Here is a 15,944-nt window from a genome sequence, read left to right as displayed (position 1 = left end):
TCAGATAAATTTGAAATATACTTTTATGCACACACATAACAAAAGTATGCAAGAGAAAGATCACAAGACAGAAAAAATGTGAAATCCATGGTCCAATAAGATTGTGTACAGGTAAAGCAAGATATAGTGTATATTGATCAAACTAGGTTTCAAGTAAGGGTTTGAAGATTATCGTTTTCTAAAAATTGTTAATTTTAACAGCATTTTTTTCTATCTTTAAAGCATAAGAGTTAACTTATGAAGTTTAATTTTTAATACTATTTTAAATCATAGACATTAATAATAAGAAAAGCATGTTTGACAATGAACAAATTGAGATCTGGTAATGGCTGTGACGACTTGGCTATGACATCAAGCTGGGAGGTGATGTCGATCTATCTGAGGGTAAGGAGACCCTTCAGAGGGATTTAGAAAGGCTGGATCGCTGGGCTGAGGTGAATGGGATGAGGTTCAACAAGGCCAAGTGTCAGATCCTGCACTTTGGCCACAACAACCCCATGCAGTGTTATAGGCTTGGGGATGAGTGGCTGGATGAGTGTGATGAAGAGAAGGACCTGGGGGTGTTGGTTGATGCTCGGCTGAACATGAGCCAACAGTGTGCCCAGGTGGCCAAGAGGGCCAATGGCATTAGAAATAGTGTGGCCAGCAGGAGCAGGGAGGTGATCGTCCCCCCTGTACTCAGCACTGGTGAGGCTGCACCTCGAGTACTGTGTTCAGTTTTGGGCTCCTCACTACAGGAAAGATGTTGAGGTCCTGGAGCGTGTCCTGAGAAGGGCAATGAAACTGGTGAGGGGTCTGGAGCACAGGGCTTATGAGGAGCAGCTGAGGGAGCTGGGATTGTTCAGTCTGGAGAAGAGGAGGCTCAGAGGAGACCTCATTGCACTCTACAACCTCCTGAAGGGAGGCTGTGGTGAAGAGGGATTTGGCCTCTTCTTCCAGGCAATGAGCAGGACACGGAGAAATGCCTGCAAGTTGTATCAGAGGAGGTTTAGATTAGACATAAGGAAGAACTTTTTCTCTCAGAGGGTGGTCAGGCACTGGAATGGCTGCCCAGGGAGGTGGTGGAGTCACCGTCCTTGGCAGTGCTCAAGAGGCATCTGGACGACGTGTGTGATATGGTTTAGTGCTTGTGGTAGTAGGCATTAACGAGGCATCAGGATGTGATGCGATAGGACCTCCCCTGCTCTGTGATGAACTTATGATGCATGCTTTAGGGGTGTAGACGAAGCACGAAGGATATATAAGTCGCTGTTTAGTTGCAATAAATGGCATTTGCTACATCCTCATATTGGTGTCTGTGTCACTGTGACCCTAGAGAGGGGAGATCGTTAGCCCCCGGTGGGACACACTTCGATATCGGGGACAAGTGCTTGTGGTGGCAATAGTGATGAGGAGACGGTTGGACTAGATGATCTTGTAGGTCGTTTCCAACCTTCTATGATTCTATGACTACCACAATGTATAAATTGTATGGTCTCAGTGTGCGTAATGTAACAGTCAATCTAAAGTGTCTACAAAAATCTATGAAATTGAAATTCTCTGGATAATGTGAGATCAGCTAGACTTTGACTGTCAGACAGAATTAGCTAGGCTGACATAAGTGGATAGGTATTCCACTTGGATTTCTGACATTAAAATCTCAAGACCCAATTCTTTGTATTACAACTGGTCCAGAAATGGTCTTGCTTTTTCAGAATTATTTATTGCAAACAACTACAGCAAAAGAATTGTTCTTACATGGTTCTTATACAGTTCTTATGTGGTCAGTGAGAATACCTGAAAAAATTTATTTTTGTAAATTACTTCTATAGTTACAAACTTACAATAATGGTAAATCCCTTAAAAAATTATTTTAATGATTACACTTTAAATTCCAAAATTAACTATCCAAACTGAGTTTGAAAAGATTCAATTATTATTATCCAAGGGTTCATCTTTATGCCATTCGTACACAACTAATGCTGAGCTCCTTTTCTTACAATCTACAATCTACCTTACTTTGGAAACTCTGCAGTTAACAGCTTTTTAAATCACTGCCTGAAGACTTAACAGCTTCATCATTCTTTAAAGTGTATATTAAAATAATGTTTTATAATAAAAGCATCAGCTGTAAAATAGAACTGGAATGTGTTTATAGATATATTGTAAGAAAATAATCTTTTGTCAAAACATATTGAAAACAGAATATTCTATTTGTATATTATAAGCAGCAGCTGGTTATACACATAAGAATTAAGAGACTCTCAAATAATTGGAATTCAAATATAAAAATGATTTCTGACTATCTGCACAGTTAACAACTATATTTGCAAACTCAGCTCAATAGTAATGGCCCAAATAAATATTTTTTGTTGGATTTAATTGAATTTAAAAGGGGAACTGTAATAATATTTGTCAAAATCTCAACTCCAAGTACTTTAGAGTATATTGAGTACATCTTGAATTTAGGAACCTGTATGTCCAGTCAAAATCAATGATTAAAATTCTGGTACATTTTTAAAGTGTTTATGTCAAATATTGTAATATAATAATATCAATTTATCAGTTATATAATCCAAAGGAAATACAGGAAAGCCTCCTCTCATTGCAGCTTTTTAAGATTGTCTCTCACATAAGTTGAGATTCTAATTTACAAAATATTTCAATTTATTCTCATCCATTTGATAGGAAAGCTTTGAAGATACACAGCTTCTGAACAGCACAGCTTACTCCACCCAGTCTCAGTATCCATATTTCAGCCAACTTTGCTTACAGAGCCTGGCTTTGCTGAACTCACTCTACCACCTTTTTTGAGAAAATAGTTATTCTTTGCAATAGGTAGTTTTAGTTACCAGTACAACAGATTAGCAAATGTTTGTCTTATCCTCTCCAATTAGCAAAAAATATTGAAGAATAATTTATCTAAGAAGAGGATTAATAGGCTGATTGGAAAATAAGGTGTTTAATTGCAAAATGGCTTTACTTACTGTTTGTGCAGGAGTGAATGACAAATACCTGTTTTGTTGAATCATTTGGATGGGTAGACTCAGACCTCTCCAGTGAATTAATCTGCGTTTGGATAACTGGATAACGTCCTAATTTCTGGATGTGGCTACTCTTGGAAAAAAAAAAAATAAAATCACTTTTACCAGACATTGCCCCAAATATAAGAAGTCTGTTAGTAGAAATATGCTTTAGTTAGTCAATGTTACATTTTCCATCAGACATGCATTTTCTTTGTGCAAAATCCTGCATAAACAATTTCTTTATCATTGTAAACCATATTATTACTTTCCATTCCTTGTTTATTTAGACATTACAGTTAAGATCAGTCAGTGGGAATACTGTGAAATTTAACATGGTCGATATATCTGATTACTGTTATTTCTCTAGAGTACTGAGTTCTGAGTACAGCAATTTCTCTAGTTGCACTAAATGTGGATTTGAATATGCTGAAGCAAGTATCACAAACTACTACAGTTTACACTATCAACTTTTCTTCCTTGGGCTTCACTGCTTATGTGATGAACCTAGGACAGCTAGGTATCCCATTATTTATTTATTTACTTATTTATTTTTGTGGTCTTCAGCTCATGAATTTATTTTAATCTTTAAATATGAATAAAATGTCATGTCCTTTAACATGTCCTGTGTATTATGCTTTTGTCTCCAAAAAATCTATTCAGAAAAGCACTTCAGTCTCATAGGTCTTTTAAAAACACGTTTTTGTTTATGCAGGTGAACCAAGTTTCCAGATTGAGAATCAAATCAGAAATAAAAGTAAAATAATAGAAACAATCCACTCTTTTGGATAGTCTTTAACTTGACTGCAACACGAGTACATGCAAACCCATAGCATGCCCTGCCTTATAGTCTTTCTTTCCAACCTTAACATTCTTACAGAAATTACTGCTTCATATCTTGGTTCTTAACAGCCATTACATCCACAAAGCTGAGGGAGAGTCATATATCTCTGACTTCTGCAATGTGGTAAAAGTGACAGGCACAACCTTTAAAGGATCAAAACTTCTCCAGAGTCACCTATTTAGACACTGTGTTTATATTCATTCCTTCAAAATTTACCCCCTTCACTCTAGGTCTGCATGTCAGTGTACATTATTCTTATCTCACATGCGTTTTCCAGCTTTTGCAAGATATTGATGGAGGCCTTTCTGTAATAATTATGCTATTTTTGACAGAACATAATGACCACTATTATCCAGCTTAAAGCGCTGCAATCACTGATTCTGATTCCAATAGGAAGATATATCAGCTAAGCTCAGAATAGCTGTTAGCCTATCTGTGAGCTTTAACCAACTTTTTCTGTAGCAGTAGCAGAAAAAATAGTGTGCCCCCAAACAAAATGATTTTTGTGTGTTCAAACAAGTAGATAGCTAAAATACATAAACAAGCTATGTGATTGTCAGGAAGTACAAAAGTGTCTAGAATAAACAGACAGTGAGCACCAACAAAAGCAGGAGAAAATCAGCGTGATTTTAAAAGACTTAATTATCAGCAAAATATGTATACCTAGTTCTTATAACTAAGGAGACCTAAGCCTACAGGGATGACAGAGAGTTTCTGGAAAGTCTGAGGAGCCACCACACTGACCTGCTCAGCCTCTTTCTCAGCCTTCATCATCTCTCTCATTGAGCAGGGTAATGAAATGTCATTCTAACCCACCTGACTTCTGTCCCTCACTGCATCATAACCCATGGAAAAGGTACATTGAGTATTTAGTGAAAGTGGATATATCTGTTGTTAATGTGTTTTGTGTGTTCCAAACTTCTAAAAATTGTACTTTAATTAGACTGAAAAGTAGACTAGTAACTACCTTAGATGCAGAAACTAAATCAGCGGCAAATTTGTGATAATTTAATTATTGAAATAGAATATATATTTTCTCTTTATGAGAACAACAGAAATTCACAAGTATTTGGGCTTACACTTCCAAAGTCACTTAAAAAACAAATTACTATTTCCCTTTAAAAATGAAATAACATACCAATGATATTTTGTAAGCTACGTTATAGCTAGTTGTGTTGAAAAAGTGAAATATTAAATAGATATCAAAAGAAACTATTCAGTGTAAAGTACTCCTTTTTCAAAATTACTAGATATTTTGGTTTTGGCACAAATCTAAATCTCAATCCGAAAAAATGAGTGAATCCTGTAGGGTATATCTGATTACAGCAAATTGTCATTTGCAAGATGATAGAAAAGCAGTTCTGGAAGGGATCATTGCTATGATGAGTGGAAGTAGCTCAAAGATCATATTTATCAGTCATATATATATATATATATATAACTATACCATATTTATCCTGTCAGAAATTAGAAATTTTAGAATCATCAAATACATAATAGGCTGTATCTGAAGCTTGAGAATATTAAAGGTTGGAACTGTTGAAGTCAGTATTGTAAAGAGGTACCATGTGAAGTAGTCAGGAAACAGACTTCATGCTGAGGAATGGAGGAAAACTGCTATTTTTCTGTTATTTCCTGGGTATGCCCTTCAGCAAATTGCTTCATCATTCATTTTCCCAAGCTTCTTTTAACATTTTGAGAGATAATTATTAGAATTCTTTAGCTTTAAATGCCTTTTAAAATTGAATTTCCACATTAAAAATAAATTCCGAAGGATTTGAGTAAAAATATTTTAACTTCATTTTCTAAATGCTCAACATATCAGTTACCCTTAGAACTATCTGTTAAACTAAGTTTTATTTTTCTGGACAAATTCTAAAAGCTACTCTGTCTTTGCTGCTGTTTCACGCCTCTTTCATCTGAGTTATCCTGTAACTCACATATGACGGCAATTGCAAGAACTTTCTTGGTGCTCATTCAGCTGTGAAACAAAACAGTTCAAGGAGCTGAGCTGTATGATATCTATCTGGGAGCTACACAGAAAATAGTTTCAGGAGAACTGAGTTAGACTGACTTAAAGTGCCATGACTAAGTTTAATCTACTCTTGGATCATCTGTTAGTATGTTATCATATTTTGCATGTCCAGATATAACAAGGAATAGCTAAAATTATCTATTTGTATGAGTGACTCCAATTCCTGTGGATTAGTTATAGATGTTTTAAATGTTCATACTCAAACCACTAGCTCCTGTTCCTTGTCTGGTTCTCCTATCTTTGTCCTTACTTATTCACAATAAGGATCTTACACAGCATTTAGAAGTTCACAACATCAAGCAGTAAGATATTTGTTTTTTTGGCGATGGGAAGGGTTGATAGGTTGTTTTTTTGTTGTGTTCTTGTTGGTTTTAATTCTTTTTTCTTATTTATTTTCTTCTGATCAGTAGGGGTGAATAATGGAAATGAATTACCTGGATAAACAACAAATCCTGTCTAACATAATGATAGGGGTCAGGTTCTCACTTGAACAGTATGTTTATGTGAGGGGAATGTTATTTTAAACACTACTTTGTTTTCAAAGCTCTCGATAACATCAGTTGCTTTAATTTCTTCTTCACAATTTATGTTTTTTTTTTCCTAGGAACAAAATGCATATTCTAGCACAAAGGTAGCATCTCCTCCCCAAAATCTACTCACAATACCTTTAGTAAATCCCTGTGAGGTAATTGAACATGTCAGCTTGGGTATTCATTTGTCCTCAAGGTACATCTTGCTAATATCTTACATCCTGTGTATAATTTGCAGTCCTTTGGGAACCATTAATACTGACTTCAAATTTTGGGGGAAAAAAAATTCCTAGGTGGCAATAGCACAGTGATACAGTTCAGGTACAAAACAAAACCACTACAGTAATGAATGCTGAATGCAATATTTTGAGTTAATGCTATAGCTGAAAGCATTTTCTAAGCTGTGTGGGGTTCAGGTACTGCAGGATATGAAAGATTTAATGTCTTCTTTGTTGATTCAGCTAAATATAAAACAGATTGAACTGTAGTATGTAGTTCAAAGCTGGTGACCTAACTTAAGAAAATGTGATTAATCTACCACAAGTATTTGAACATCATCAAAAATAAAATATGAACTTAATTAGGAGCCCTATTTGGGTATTGACATATTTATTGAAAAGTGATTAGAATTTCAATGCAATTTAGTGACAATGTCTAAAAAATATCAAAAAGAATTATTTACGTATGTTTGTAAATTAACGCATTAGCTTCCACAATGGCAAAACTGTTCATGAGCCCCTTTCACTAAATAAAATATTGTTTAGGAATTTGGGAGTAATAACAAAATAATCCTTGTGAGATATGTATCTCATTCATACTGAAAAAACATTTTCCTGTAATATAGTTGCTTAAAATAGCAAAGACCTTTAAGACTGTCAAATCCAACTATCTACCTGATATAACAAGTTCCTGAAGTACCACTTCCACAAATCTATTAAGTAAATTCAGGGATGAAGGCTTCACCACCTTCCTGAGCAGCACATTCCAATGCATAATCACCCCTTCCATTGAGAAATTTTTCTTTTCAACACAATTATAACTCCATATTTTAGTGAGGCTCACAAAACTGAACATAATTCTCAAGGTGTGTTCTCAGCAGTGCCAAACACAGAGGGATAATCACTTCCCTAGTCCTGCGGGCCACATTGTTTCTGATGCAGTTTAGGATGTTGTCAAACTTCTTGATGACATGGGCACATTGCTGGCTCAGCTGGCAGTTGACCAGCACCTGCAGGTCCTTTTCTGGTAGACAACTTTCCAGTTACTCTTCTCCAGGTTTATACTACAGGATGGTGTTGTTATATCACAAGTGCATGACCAAGCATTTAGCCTTGTTGAATGTCAGTCAATTGGATACAGACAATTGGTCCAGGCTATCCAGATCTTTCTGTAGAGCCTTCTTACCCTCAAATACATCAACAGTTTCACCCAGCTTTTCAAACTTACTAAGAGTGCACTCTATCCCCTTATCAATATCTCTGATAAATACATTAAGCAAAATTGGTCCCAATATAGACCTCTGGGGGACATCATTTGTGACTAGCTGCCAACCAGATTTAACTCCATTCATGAAGACACTTTGAACCTGGGTATCCAGCCAATGCTTTACCCAGTGAAGCTTATGTTCATCTAAAACAAGAGCAACCAGTTTCTCCAGGAGAATCATAGAATGTCTAGATTGGAAGGGTCCTTAAAAACTATCTAGTTCTTTTTTGTTCCCTTTTGAGAACAGGGTTTCCAGATACTAAATCAGGCAGTCGATCAAACTAAACAAGTCAATCAACCTGGTCTTGAACACTTCAACATTCCCAGGTTCAGAAATAAAATTAATTTGCAGTGAAGTTCAAAATAAAGGCATCAAGAAAAAAAAAAGCAAACAGTGAGTTTGATTATTATTGGTGGTTAAAGCAAATAATTATGAACAATAGAAAAAGGTGTTCGTTTCCCAAGGAATGTAATTTAGTTGTTGAATTGTTTTCATCATCAATTACCTCCCAAAATATTTACATATTCCCTATGATAAAACCCGGATCACAGAATCACAGGTTCTAATTGAGGTTGGAAGGGACCTCTGGCACTGGGCATGACTGAAAAGAGCCTGGCTTTTTGTACTCTCCTTTCAGATATTTATAGACAGTAATTAAATTACTCCTGCGCCTCTTTTCACCAGGCTGAAGAGTCTCAGCTCTCTTAGCCTCTTCTCACGTAAGCGCTGTTTCAGTCTCCTCATCTTTGTGGCCCTTTGTTGGATTCTTCTCAGTAGTTCCATGTCTCTCTTGTACTGGGGAGCCCAGAAGTGGACACAGCACTCCAGGCATGGCCTCATCAGTGCTGAAAAGAGAGGATCACCTCCCTCAACTTATTAGCTATACTTTGAAATCTTAATTATTTTCCCCTAAAAATGAATTTCATTATATTTTCTTCTGGCTCCTTCAGTCTTTAATTTATAACTACAGAATCTTCTTCCAGAAGAAGAAGATATTGTATTGGGTTACCAAACTACTATGCTTCAAACTATTTCAACTCTGTTTTCATTAAACTATGAAAAGCTATCGCAACAAACTCAAAATACCAGATGAAAAGGGATTTTTTTTTCACGTCATACTGCTGACCTAACTAGAAAGAGGAGATGCAAAAAAACTACAGAACATTTCTAAAATTTGAAACACAACAGATCAAGTTCATCTGTGGCTCGTTTTCTTATAAACTTATGTTTGCTTCAAGTAGATTTGGAGAGTTCGTGCCTTTCCTGATGGTTTTGTGAACTGAGTTTTTGTACTGGTTTATTCAGCTTATTTCCACACAAACGCTATGTTACATCTCGTTTATTTGTATGTGCAGTATGAGAATTTTTAATTAAAATGCTGCCTACCCAAACAATTCAAAATATTTTTCTTTAAAGAAACTGAAGAAAAAGTATTTTTTCATAAACAAAATAACAAAAATTATGATGTTTTATAATATTAGCAGGCCATATAGTAACTGGTGTGTTTTGCATTGTTCACAAGATGAGCACAGGTGAAAGTAAGACTTTGAGGAGAGCTGAAGACTTTATTTTCACAGCATTTAAAAACATTTGGGTTTCAGAAGTTTAATCTAAACTGTAAAATATTCATGGTGTTCAGCAGATCTAAACTATTATTATTTCCTTCCCATGATATGATGGTCCAATGCCTTTGTTTTGGACAGAATCAGCTGTCATTGGGACAAGCTTAGAAGCCATTTAAAGCTCTCTTCTACTTTTTTATTTAAACTCTTATTTAAATTTAATCTTTTTATTTAAATTTAATTTAATTAATTTAATTTTAATGTGCAGAGTACATCAAGTCGTTTTTAACAATAAGCTATTTTTTGTTCAGCATTTATACTTGCCACGTTAATATATAGCAAGATAATATACAGAAAAACTTAAAATATAAAAGAAGGAAAGTATTAAAATAATATGCACACTAAAATGGCACTTTGACAGTCAGTTTTCTTACTTTAGAAAACAGAGCATTTCCAGAAACAATTCTCACACAAAGTGAGGGCTGTTAAAATGTATGATTACAATGACAGTTAATTTATTAAACATTCATCAAAGTGTTCATCTGGTAATCTATTATTAACTCAGTGGCTCAGAAATCCACTGTCAGAGCATACAAACACGTCTCAAAAATAAGAACCGTATTTTAGAACCAGCAGCAAGGTGCTCAATAATGTGGCATTACATGCTGTCCACTGATGCTAAGAAAAGGCTCATCTTTTTGGAAGATTTAATTTTAAATCCTCTAATCTTTCTGTTTTGTTTCATCTGTGGGTTTCATTGTCTTCTTTGTTTGTTTCTTTGTTTTTCCTGTGTCTGTCTGAATGATGTTAATGATGTTGAATCTAGTTAGCTCCGTGACACCTATCTCCTCCTTTAAGCTGTGAGGAATAAAATTAATATTTTCCTAAAGAATCTGCATCCACATATACAAAACACCTGCAAATAAGTTAACAGTAGGTTGAGGAGTTTCCAGTTTTCCTTATTCAGTTCTGTATGGTAGAAGCAGATGGGGGTAGTGGCTAAAGGCATCAGTGAGACAAAGAGATAGATTTAGGTATGACAACGAAAAGAATACGAAATAAATAACTAAAAATAAGTTATTTTCACCTTTGTTTTCAACTATTATGATAAATCATAATTTGCTTTAAGAAGCTTAATAGCGTAGATATAGTAAAAGAAAAATAGCTATACAAGCTGAAAAATTAGGGTTTTTAAATTATAATGCAAGGATAGAACTTTAGGAGAAAACAGAATAAGAATCTAACCCAAAATATCTTTCTCTCTAGGCAAAATTTGTTTTTATTTGCCTCTGAGTTAAAGCATACACGCCTCTCATAAGACCATTATTGCTGTTCAGCTGTTTGTTAAAGCACACCAACATATACCAATTTCAACATAAACATGAAGAGAAAGGCCTTCTCTCAAAGCTGTCAGGATATATCCTTATGATATCAGATTCCAAACATGAAATTTAAAAAAAGAATTGTTGTCTGTCTAGGTCACAACTTTTCAGGATCTTGAACCACAGAAAGTCATAAAGGTTGTTTAATGTCACACATGCATTTCCATTTCAATAGAATACTATAAAATCTCTATCATGGAGAAAACACCAGGACAGTTAGTCCCTCTTTTTGTTGACCTTAAAGACATCTTTTAATGGTCATATTTTCATTTCTCAAGCTTAAATTATCTGATGTTCCAATTTATTGCCTTTTTCTTAACTGCTTACTTAAATAACTTTCTTCATTACCAAGAGATATCCATATTTTTCTTAATAGGACACTTTGTGGATCTGTGCTGTAAATATTTATTTCCTTTTAAACTTGTAGTAGAGTTCATCAGCATTTCTGCAATAATGTCAAATCTAAATCTCTAACAAGGATTTTAAGATTCAGGAAGGCTTTGAAATTATACTAGCAAAGTACAGATTCTATGGGGTTAGAAAAGGGGAGAAGACAAAAGCAAGAAAGGAGAGTGGAGACAGTGTTAGTTAGTGAAAGATATGAAAAGCAAAGTGAAAAATTTTGACAAGTGAAAAAAATAAACAATTCCTGAGAGTAACAGTGAGAATAAACAAATGTTTTTTTTTCTTTTTTGCTTCTCAGCACTGCTCAAGGGGAGTGCTATGATGCAGAAATGATGTGTAGATATCTACAGCTATTTTGTCCTTACAGGTACTGTAAACAGAACGAGTGAGCACCTTTTCAACCCAGAATATTAAGCTGAATACAGTGTTTTTCATCCAGTTTTACCTAACCACTATGGTTATTTGTTATGGCTACTAATTTTTTTAAGTGTTGTCTTTATATATTCACAGATCTTGAGAATATTTCCTTTCACTTTTCTCACCTTGAAAACAGGGCCATCCAGTTGAAGATCTAGGTTCATAAATGTTCAGCATCCAAGATGCAGTCTACCTAGTTTCTATAACAACTACTAATTTGAAGGCAATTTCTATAAATCCATATATATTTGAAAAGGCAGAAATTTTTAATAAAGGAGCGTGTATTACATTTAATATTATTGTATAGAAATTTGTCTACAGGCATCTATCAGAACAAAGGAAAACTAATTTTATTTTTTAACTGATAAACACTATCAAGGCTGAAAAATTATTATTAAGGAAAAATTACTGGAAAATCAAGAAACAGTAGTAATACAGGGGGACTTGTGGCAGAAATGGTGAAGACTGATAATCATTTAATGGAACCTCTTTAAAACTTTCATTTATAAAAAAGAAAATAAAAATGTTTCTAGGAATAAAATGAATCTCCTGCTCTTTGGTGGAGACACAGTCTCATGGCCTTCACATATAAATCTGTTATTAACCTTATATAACTTTTTCATGCTCCAAATGTATGCTGTCCTCAAAGCAAATTAAATTCTTACTCTTCCAATCTGGAAAAATATTTTATGTTTTTATTATTCTAACTAGTTCGCAAAATCAGACTTGCAAAACTGTAGGAGTTGCAAGGCACCTCTGGAGATCATCTAGTCTAATCTCCCTGCTAAAGCAGATTTTCTAGAGTAGATTTCAAAGGATAGCATCCAGAGGAGTTTGAATATCTCCAGAGAAGACGCCCCATTCCCTAGAGAGGGATCCCAGCAGCCCAATTCATGTTCCCACTAAATCCAGGCTATCAGCCCCATTATCCTAGCTGAAATATTTTTGCATATCTTGCAGCTCTCCCAGGTATGGGCATCGTGTCTTTACTGACTCATTTATAGTCTCTGCCTCTTCTTCCCGTACTTGTGATGGCTCTGGTACTGAGTAGGCTTCCTCATTCTCTTCTTTCCTTGCTAGATGAGCTGACTTTCTGTTCTGCATTTTCTGTTTGTGTATAGGGATGCGATACATCAGTTGTTTCCCAGGTTCAGCTACAGGGCCTGTTACAGGGGTCAGATCAGATCCAGAGGCTTATTTTTTCACTTTTGAGGGTGCAGGTCATACTCCAGCAGAATTCTGTTTATGACTTTTAAATATCAGTTTACTTGTTGACTTCTTTTTGCTTACTCTTATGCTATCACTGCCATTTAGTTTAAATAGTTCTTTTCAGTCCCTGATGTTAATTGGTGTGATTCGCTAACAAAAAATAAGCCTTTCTTGGTGCTTACAAAAGAAATAAAGCTCTTTTAGGTCCTCCATATTTTTTTTAATGTTCCATACAATTAAGATAGTCCTTTTGTTGAATTTCCTTCCACCTACCTCTAATTTTACTTTGAATCAGAATCTCCTACAAGTGGGAAGACAAGAAATCTAAATCAACAATCACAATTTAATAATTGTTACAATTTTTAAGTATTACATTTGCCAAAAAAATCTGCAAGACATGGGAGTCCATCAAAAAGAACATATACAAAATGATCATTCCAGCCAAGTAGAAGATGAACTTGTCAAATGGAATTTATGTGATTTCAGTTCATCTGTGTGTAGAAGTAGTGCAGATCAAATGTACCTGCTCTGAAGCACTCTAAAAGGGCTCCCACAGAAGAATTCCAGGATGTAATCTACCTCATGGTGTACTAAAATATTAGTGTTTAGAAATATATGTGAATAACACTTCATATAAATTTTTGCATAAGACAGAAGACTATTATTAAATAGAGCAAGATTTTGATTACTAGCCAGCAACAGTAATGTAATCTTTAAAGATGTCAGATAACTTTAGATCTTCTTAAAGACTCATCTGGAATCTAATCAAATTTTCCTCTGAAAATGTAAAGAAAGGAAAACATGCAAATTTAATTGGACTCTACATAATTATGCAAAACTGAGTCACATATATATTTATAAGTAATTTGTAAAATAAAGAAACTTATCTGTTTCTTTAAAGAAACTTATTTGCCTGTTAGAATTAGAAAAAATGAAGTGCTAATTTACATAACTATAAAACATTTTTTTAAATGAAGTTTCTGAACCTAATTGACTTTCCACAGAATGTCTTTCATATGTAACTATCCAAATTAGTTGGTCTGTCACATCATTGCTTCTTTACAGCAGTTGCAGTGAAAAAGCACACACTGGATTTTTCATCATATCTTTTTAGGAATGGCATACAAGGCCAAGCTGTCAGTTTAGTTAGAATAAAAATTTTAGCTCCCTGTTTTTTCAACATGATGCTTTTCTTTTTTTCCCAGCAAGTCTTGCAAATTATACATTCATGCAAAAATATGATCTTGAATTTTATATATTTAAATGCAAAAGAAAAAGAAAAAAATGCATGGAAAATGAAAAGAGGAAGTAAAAGAGAAAGAGAATAGAGAAAAAGGAAAGAAACAAAGAAAGAAAGAGAAAGATACAGGAAGGAAAGCATTTGTAATGAAAAGGTGCTGTAGGTAGGTGGGAAGGTAGGCAGAAACAGTGGCAATTATGTAAGTTATTTTAGGTTATTATTACAAAAGAATATCACAGTAGGAAATTAGTAAATGACTCCTCAAATGTTATGTGTCCTAAAACACATCAGTCATTCCTCATTGGTGTCATTCTCTCAAAGAATAATGCATTTCCCAGTTGATTCATCCACAGTCTGTAATTCCATTTTCTACACGAGAAAAATAATTTTAAGAGAAACAATGCAGATGTCCTCAAACTGTCTGAAATCCTATTTCAATATGCTAATCTGTTCCACCTGTAAGCAGTGGTAGTACAAATGCAAGATCTGAATCTAAGCTGACATGCCAACATAAAAGCAAAGAGATTCATTGGCCTCAGAGATGTCCCAAGGATTTAGCCTTCTTAACAGACGAGTTAGTACAATTAAGCAGTTATGAGGGGTTTTTTTAGGAACTGAATTTCACTGCTGAGTTCCCTATATTCCAAAAGTAGCATCCATACTGAACACATGAAGCACTCATTGTAAATTTTATTTTTATATATTCAACAGACACATTTCATCATATCCAATACAAACTGACAAACTTTGACTACTACTATGCTAAATCAAACCTGAGAAAATATTCCTTTCATATTCAGTGTGTATGCATAACTGATTTAGTTAAAATGTAACTTTTGCCACTATGGATAAAGTGCAACCACAAAAATGAAAAAATATATCTGTTGTATATCTGCAGTGAGGTCTCCTTGCAGCCTTCTCTTCTCCAGGCTGAACAAGCACAGCTCCCTCAGCCTGTCTTCATAGGAGAGGTGCTCCAACCCTCTGATCATCTTAGTGGCCTTCCTTTGGACCCTCTCCAACAGCTCCACATCCTTCCTGTACTGGGAGCCCCACACCTCCAGATGAGGCCTCATGAGGGTAGAGAGGGTCAGTCACCTCCCTTACACAGTGTTTGAAGTAACAATAATTTGGAAAAGACAACAAGCTAAAGAGTTGTAGATGTGGTCAGCTGTGGGTGAAATGTGCATTTCAATCAGTGTGAATTAATTTAGCTTACTAAAGCCTTTTACTACACAGAAGCTAGAGATTTTAGTACTTTAGTAATGAGGCCACAAATACTGTTATTGCATTGAGAGTTTAATGACAGGATTTTATTTCCCTGTTCATGCTACAAGTCAGAGTAACTTAGTGAGTGTTTATGAAATCACAGATCCTGCAAATTCCATACACATTCACTTCACTTTGTGTGTTTGACTCACTAGATTTAACAAATTTACTGTTCCTGGATGTTCAGTAGAGTACACAAAAAGCTTAGCTAGCATCTCTGGGAGGTTCCAATAATCATTCTTATAAGTTCATGCTTATTTTACACCCGGGCATACTTTCTGAAAATACATCCAATTGTACATACATACAAAATTGTAGAGGAACCAATTTTATGCAGCACTGCTGAACCTAATGGATTCACACTGAATGTATGTCAACAATGACCTAGTGTCACTATTGACTAGTGCAGGTAGGTCCAACCTGTGACTCATGGACAACACGTGGCCTGGAGCAGCTGGCACTGCAGCCCACACCCGGGCTTGCTCTGCCCTACCAAGTGATCTGGCCATGCATGAGCGCCCATCACTCAACAACCAAACAATGGTGTACAACTGGCACTGTCT

This window comes from Lagopus leucura, unplaced genomic scaffold (assembly GCF_019238085.1).
Source record: "Lagopus leucura isolate 7727_CA_CO unplaced genomic scaffold, USGS_WTPT01 Super-Scaffold_100008, whole genome shotgun sequence".
NCBI classification, from domain to species: Eukaryota; Metazoa; Chordata; class Aves; order Galliformes; family Phasianidae; genus Lagopus; species Lagopus leucura.
This window is presented reverse-complemented; position numbering follows the sequence as displayed.